The sequence below is a fragment of the Aethalodelphis obliquidens genome, unplaced genomic scaffold (genome assembly GCF_003676395.1).
Source record: "Aethalodelphis obliquidens isolate GAN/ISIS:26980383/991018 unplaced genomic scaffold, ASM367639v1 scaffold57, whole genome shotgun sequence".
Lineage (NCBI taxonomy): Eukaryota > Metazoa > Chordata > Mammalia > Artiodactyla > Delphinidae > Aethalodelphis > Aethalodelphis obliquidens.
The window spans coordinates 9,671,579-9,679,532 of NW_020838001.1; the positions used below are offsets into that span (position 1 = coordinate 9,671,579).

At 40.6% G+C, this 7,954-nt stretch overlaps 1 pseudogene; it reads left to right on the forward strand.

Annotated features, from left to right (window-relative positions):
* The first annotated feature begins 795 nt into the window (after positions 1-795).
* Positions 796-7,403, forward strand: LOC113609578 (60S ribosomal protein L7 pseudogene; annotated as a pseudogene).
* The last annotated feature ends 551 nt before the right edge of the window (positions 7,404-7,954 follow it).

Below are 7,954 nucleotides of genomic sequence, written 5' to 3' on the forward strand. Positions count from 1 at the left end.
AAGTCTGCCCCTCAACATCTGGTACTCAGCGGTGGCATTGTGCAACCCATGGCATTAAACAGGCACGCTTGTGACTGACACCGTTCAGACCCCGGGAAACACTTCACATCTCTGGTCCTATTCTGCAAAGCAAAAGGCACTTGCCTCTGAATGCCTTGAAGGTTTGTTGTCATACTGCTGCCAACATCAGACAACACTGCTTCACGGTGCATGGAGGATTTGAGCACGGGAAGCACTTAGGAAAGAGAAAAGACGACTGAATTAACTGGCGGAGCCTTCTCCCATGCCATAAATGCATCAGATACTTGTATAGCCCATCTCCATAGCAATACCAGAGCAACCCCTTTCTTGTTTCTCATTGTCCCAATTCATTATTCTAGAGGTGCTTACAAAGAGCACAGTATTTGTACCAGTTACACATGGCAGCAGAGGACATTTTGTAATATTAATTCATATAACTCTTCAATTTGCTTATACCTTGGTCCTGATGTAACAGGCTTAGATTCTCAACATTGGCAGCTAGACAAACGCTGAATGCTAAAATTGAAAGTAGTTTTATTTTTATAATGAATATTTAATGGGATTTAACAAATTCTTTTAACTATATATATATTTTAGCTTTGTGTAAATAATTTTTATGTAAAGCTTGATCTCAATTATCATTTGTATTTTACCTTTCCATCTTAAATAATTTTGGACATTTTGGTAGAAAAATATTTTAAAACATTTGTGAAGTATTTATAACATTAATTTTTTAATGAGTATTCACATTTTTTACACTTTGATCATTGAATTTGATTTTTTTCCATTTTTTAGATGATTATTGACAAAATCAGGGGTCAAAAAATGACAGGATTTTATTTCGAACAGCCTAAGGGCTATATTTACCCCATGAACTAAGAATGGTTTTTATATTTTTAAAGGTTTGTACAGCAAACCGAGAATAATATATGAGATCGACCACAAAACCTAAAACATTTATTATCTGAATCTTTACAAAAATATTTTAGTCTTTGGGCAATAGAATATAAATTATGTAAAAACCTGACTGTAACTATACATTTTATGAGTCTACTGAAATGGAAACAACAAAAAGAAATGGGATAAATAATAACTTATGAATTATGTTTGTTACTCATATGAATATCACAGGCCCGTCAACAGGACACCCAGACTTGTGCAGTAATAAGTAAATTCTCTCCTCTGTGGTTGTTTGCAGACTTTTAATCATATATAAACAATAACTTGACACATATGTTTTGCTTTTGTCATTATGAATGTATACGTGTCAAAGTGGGAAGATTAAATGTTTTGAGATTTGTTTAATGACTTGCACGCCTCCTGGCATACGGTGTGCGGGCCATGACCCACGAATGTTGTTGGCAGATCTGCCTGTCCGTTTTCCTCTGCCCCCTGAGTGCATCTGAGTTTCAGTATTGCCTTAGCCTAAAAATTTTGACCAGAACTCAAGTGACAGATCCCAGTATCTATCGCCCTCTGTTGGCGTTGAGCAGAGTTGTCACACTTTTGCTTCCGCGTGGAGTTGTGTTCAAATCCGGAAAAGCTTGGAGTTGAACACATAACTAGAGGAGTTTCTGTGCTTTGTATTAATATCCTGGTTACATAATAACTTCAGAATACTTGAAGCAGCAAAGGTGCTTTATGAGGCAACATTTTTTTTTGAGGCAACATTCCTATCCCAGAAAAAAAGTCATTTTGGTCAAATCCTATCTTTCTTTTTACTAATCTTCATCATGTGCTGCAAATGCTTTGGGCCGATGTTTCCATTCAGTCTCTCAGACCTTTTTATTGGTATTATTTTGACACCGGGAAAGAGACACATCTTCCGGTTAATTGATGGAAGAAATAACACTAAGTCAAAGGATGGGAGGGCATGGATAACCCCAAAGAAAGACTCAATCCCCTCGCCACTGGAGGCAAAATAAGACAGACGGAGAAGGGGGACGCAGAGAGGGATGTAGGGGAGGAGCTGGGAAGGGAGAGTGAGAGAGACTGCCTCTGGGCTCTGACCCCCACTGGGTCCTTATCAGCTGCCTCTACCTTAACTGCTTCCTCTTTAACACGCTTTCACCAGCTACGCCGGTTACTTTCTTTCTGGGTGGAAAGAGGTATTGCTCCTTTTAAGGGGGAGCCTTAGCGAATCGGAGCTTTGGGGTCTTTCTCCTGCAGCCCCGCTGACCGACCCCCAAGTGCAGGCTCTCAGTGGTCAGACCCCACTCATGAGAGCAAACAGACCACCCTCCCCGAGGGACGCCCCTGAAAACGTTTGCGACCTCTTCTGCTCTGGGATTGAGTCCCGAGAGGTTCTGAAAGTGCAGTGAGGGACTGTCTCAGCACTACAGACGCGTGCAGCAGTATCTGGATCCTGTTCCTTAAAGGAATCAGGAACGTTGCTCATCCCACATTTGAATCTACATCTGACACTTACTTTGTCCTGCGTTGTAAGTACTCAGACATTTTCCTGCAGTTGCATAAATTAGTTCTTGCCTGTGGCTTTCAGTTTCACACCTTTTTAGGATCTTTACCATAACCAGAGAACTAATTTATGCAGCTCTAGGTTAGTATACTTCTGAGTGTTCCTTTTAGGGTTCAACCTATAAAAGCCAGAAAGGAAAAAAAAAAAAAAAAAGTTTGGTCTAAGAAATTAAGAAAGATTTTCACTTTTGCTGGAGAGTACCGTTTAATTCTGCAACTCACTTTTTAAAAATCCATTGAAGTAGTATTCTAGCACACTTGCTACATTTTCAACATTCCTAAAACTGCCCACAGTACTTTTTTTAAAAAAAAAAAAAAACCCTCTAATCACATTTCACATTGACTTTCATTTTGTCACTTTGAATCGGGGCAAAAAGTCTCAAGATCTTTTCTGTTTTCTTGTTTTTGAAAATAACGATTCCAAAGGAGGGGCAGGGACCTTTTTCCCCATATAGGATTTTATTTTTTAAACTCAGATCCACTGTTCTGACATGCTAAGACATCGGAGTCTTTTCGTGCCTATACTTTCCCTTAATTCCATCATTGACATATTTTGATGTCTGTAAACCCAACAGAAGGAAGGGTCCCGAGTAACCAGACGTAAGTCAGTATAAAAAAGGAGTTGAGGGGTCTTGGGGACACGGACTCCTCTTCAGAATCCCCTGAAGAGAGATTGACCATTGACAATTTAAATCTTCAATGCTTTATCTCTTTGTTTGAGTCTCGGAATGCCATTGATACCTTCTTTGTATTTATAATTGTTTTAATTAGCCACCCAGCAGGGGCCCCTCTCCCAGCTGGATTATGGGCGGCACAGCAGGACCTTACAACCCAGTTAAAACAAAGCCCAGACTTTATGGCTCGCTTAATTTCTTTTATCTGTATCAAAAATTTTTGTTCTTTTTTCTCTTGCTCTCCCTCATTTTCACTCTTTTTTCCCCTCCCCCTCGTGTTTGTGGGGTCAGGAGCAAAAAGCTTAGACTCCCAAAATGGCTTTGCTTTTGAAGAATCAAAGAATTATGGAAAAACCTCTACAGTGAATATTTATCAGCAGCTCACATCTCAAGGAGGAAAATAGCGCAGACGTGCTTGTCCCCTGCTCTTCGTAACATGCCGTAAACCTCTACCGTGATTGTATCTTGAGCATTACGCTGAAATTGATGTCGGTTGCTAAACTTTAGTGGGCGGAGGGGAGGGGAACGTTAGCAAGAAGGCTCCTCTGTTGTCCCTGGTGTTGTTTGTTCTATTTGACCACATCCTTCTTTTGTGGATGGAAATCTGGAGGATCAATTATGATGCAGATCTGACACCATTTCCATTTGTGGGAGCGGCGTGGCCAGAGATGTTTGGACTTTTGGAAATTCTTACATTGTTAAGGTTGTTTTTCCTCCACTTTGAACTGGATGCTGCTACTTTGGTGTGATCACAAACACACTGCCTGACCCAGAGCATTTCATCAGAAGAAACAGAAACATAGGGCTTGTTTGTGGCTTTATAGAAATTGCCAGGGCCTCTCTTTTTGTGAATCTATAGAACTGCCAGTCTAGAAATTAAAACAGGACTGATCCCTGTGGAAACATGCATCACTGCTAAAAGTAATCTTCCTTCACTATGCTGCAAATAATCTAGTTTAATTTTTTTCTAATAATACCCGAAGTAACTTATTTGCATTTAAAAAGAAGTGATAGCTCCAGTTATCAGATATGGAAAAGGCTTTGAACTGGCTTCTGTATTTCTGTACAAAGGTCTTAAATGTTGTTGAGCCCTACCTTTATTTCTAGAACTTTCCAGCAACCAGACAGGGTTGGGAGTGGAGGGGTGTCGTTTTCAGTTTATGTACAATTACCCAGTATTTGGGTGTCTTGAAAACCAAGGATGGTTATAATTAAAATTTTATCGTGTTACCTGGATTTATTTTTGGCTTTGTAGCCAATCAGAGACCCAGACATTCCATTGGCTTCGTAAAACAGCAAATATCACAAAGACCATGAATAAATACCCATAGCAATTTGTTGGGTGCAATTGTAAGGCTTTGAAATTCAATGACAGGATTGAGAAGAGGCAGGAAACCCTGTGTGAGCTAGAGGCCTAGGGGTTGGGAGACTCCTGCATGAGCCTAGTGTCCTTGAGGGGCACTAAATTACTAAAGGATCAAAGAACGATGCCCAACATTGTCACGTGCGACATATGTATATATTTATGTTCATGAAGATAGTATAGTTTGATGGTTGCACAACATCACGAGTGAGCTCTGCCTCTTAATTATACACTTTAAAACAGTTAATTTCATGTTAGATGAATTGCATGTCAATACAAAATAAAATGAGACAATCTCACCAAAAAAAAAAAAAACAGGATAATTAAGATTTGGAAAGCACTTTACAATTTACAGATTTTTTTTCTTCTATTTTTTAACATGCACTGTCTGGCTTAATCCTCATAGGATAGGACCCCTTTGGGATCCATGTTTTGAATATTCATCTCATTTCGTATCCAGGTGAGGGGACTCGACTCACCTAGAGTCACCCTCTAGTGACAGAATGAGAGACTTCGAAGTCCTGCTTTTCTCTAGTGCGCTTGCTCCATCAAAATGACAAACAACAGCCTAGTTTTCTACGTGTCGATTTACAGGTTTTCTGGATGCTTGTTTGCTTGCTCAGATGGTATTAGAGTGGGAAATGTGGCGCTTAGAAGCCAAGCAGATCTGTGCTGGGAGCTGCTAAGTACTTGCTCTGAGCCCCTCCCCCCCTACCGGCACCCCCTCCCCCTCCCGTGCTCATCTCCACCTGGGGCTGGATCTCACCCAGCCTCCCAGGGCTGCTCCAGAGCCAGCCCAAATGCAGTACATTATAAACATGCTTTATAGTGTATCTGTCATGCAGCCAGACCTCAGTAATGGAGCATTTTCACTTCTATGAGGATGGTTGTAATCGCTGTCATTTTTATTCCTATAAACGTGACGACATTGACCCACCATCAAAGGCAGAGAATTCTTTTCAATGTAGAATATGGTTCAGAGCGTCAGCAATTTTAATCTGTGTGCAGATTAAAGATGAACAGGAATATTTTTAAAATCACTTATTTGGGAGATTTTTACTCCCCTCACAGATGTAACTGTGAATATCTGTATGTCTGTGTAAGTATATACATATCCGTACAAGAAATTCCCATCACTGTAAAATATTATATGTTAGCATAGGCGTGGAAGGAAAAACGCTGGAGAAACCCATGGTCTCTGGAGTGGGTGGGCTCATAGTCTTTCCTTTCCATGGAATATGTTTTGTAACGCTTGATTTTTTGTTTGTTTGCCTTCTTCATCCTATATCACCAGTCCTGGAAGCATGCCAGGCACAAAGTAGACCCTCCGTACATTTTTTGTGGAATGAATATACATAGCGAATATGTAACCAGGAAAGCAGTGAAGGGAATTACACAAAATAAGTTTTATGAAATCATCGCTTTTATCGCAGTAAGGAAAATACCCTATGATAATATACTGGTCAAATTTCCAACAAAAGATGTATTTCCAACTTTATTTTTCACTTTCTTTTTTCTTAAGCCCGAACTGAAACAACAAAAGGCATGTTTTTTTCAGAATCTATTAGAGGCACTGAGCTCCTGGTGGAACAAGCTGGATGGCTCTTGTCCTGGCTAAATTCTATTAGCGGAGGGCCACGCCGGTGGCTTTGCGTTGCATTGCGAGCTTCAGACGGTTTCGACTGCACCTCCTGAAGTCCCTCTTCATGACATCATTCACATCTGTGGCGACTTAAGCCTCCTGTTTCTTTGAAAAAGGAATTTGAGAATATGAAGGGTTTATACTCTCTAAACTAATTAGCAGTGACCAGTAACTTGAGGAGGCCAACGTGCCCTCTAGGACACTCAGTTTACCTGGGGGTCTCGCCAGGTCCATCCAGCCATTTCTAGATACGTTACCAACCCCAGTGAGGGAGGAAAGGAGGCGTGCATGTTTTTAAAATAGAGAACTAATTAAGTGTAGTTCTTCCAAGATTTCTTTTTGTGTGATGTGACCTAGCAACCAAATGTAGCATCCGGTGTTTGAGAAATGGATTTTCAAGGAAAAGGTGGTGCTCTACGGAAAAAAGTTTAATTATATAAAGCAATTAGTGAGATGGATACATTAAAAGAGAAGACAATAAGTGGGTTTTCTTGCATAATTGTAACATACAAAATATGTATTTATAACATACATAAATAATATAGTGTGCTTCATCCTGATATGGAACAAACTTGAAGATATAGTAAATAAGGAAGTCCAGGTATAAAATGGTGTACATAAGAACTGAAATTCGAATGGCTAGGATGGCAAGAAAAGCCAGCAACTTCTACGTACCCACTGAACCCAAATTGGCATTTGTCATCAGGATCAGAGGTATCAGTGGTGTGAGCCCAAAGGTTCGACAGGCGTACAGCTTCTTCGTCTCCATCAGATCTTCAACGGCACCTTCGTGAAGCTCCACAAGGCTTCAGTGAACATGCTGAGAATTGTGGAACCGTACGTTGCGTGGGAGTGCCCCAACCTGAAGTCAGTAAATGAACTGATCTACAAGCGTGATTATGGTGAAACCACCAAGAAGCGAATTGCTCTGACAGATGATGCGTTGATTGCTCTGCCTCTTGGCAAATACGGTATCATCTGCATGGAGGATCTGATTCATGAGATCTATACTGTTGGAAAACGTTTCAAAGAAGCAGACAACTTCCTGTGGCCCTTCTAATTGTCTTCTCCACGAGGTGGAATGAAGGAAAAGACCACCCATTTTGTAGAAGGTGGAAATGCTGGCAACAGGGAAGACCAGATCAACAGGCTTATTAGAAGGATGAACTAAGGTATCTACCATGATTATTTTTGTAATCTGGTCAGTTAATAAACAGTGACTGCTTTCAAATTGAAATTAAATAAATAAATAAAATGGTGTACTTAGTATAACAAAAAGCATATAGGTTTAGCAGCATCCCTGGACCACTAAATGCCAGAGGTACCCACCCCACCCCCAGCTGTGATAACCAAAAATATCTCCGGATAGTGTGAGATATCCCCGGCTTAAGATCATCCCTGCTTAAGAACCACTGGGCTAGGGCATTCCCTGGCAGTCCAGTGGTTAGGACTCCATGCTTTTACTGCCGAGGGCGCGGGTTCAATCCCTGGTCGGGGAACTGAGGTCTTGCAAGCTGCATGGTGAGGCCAGAAAAAAAAGAACCACTGTGTTAGACTGTGCAAGTCATCTGGTGACTGTTTTCCAGTTTTTCATCTCACCAACTTTTGGGGAGATGCTTGCATTTCCTATAGTAACGATTAATGCACTGGGTAAACAACATGAATGGGTAACTTACAGATTTGTAGAAATGTTAATCCTGAAGTTCTGTCCTTTTTATAATCAGTACTCTTGTTTTTTATGAATTCTCAACCATGGAAAAATTCTTAAAGACCTTCACC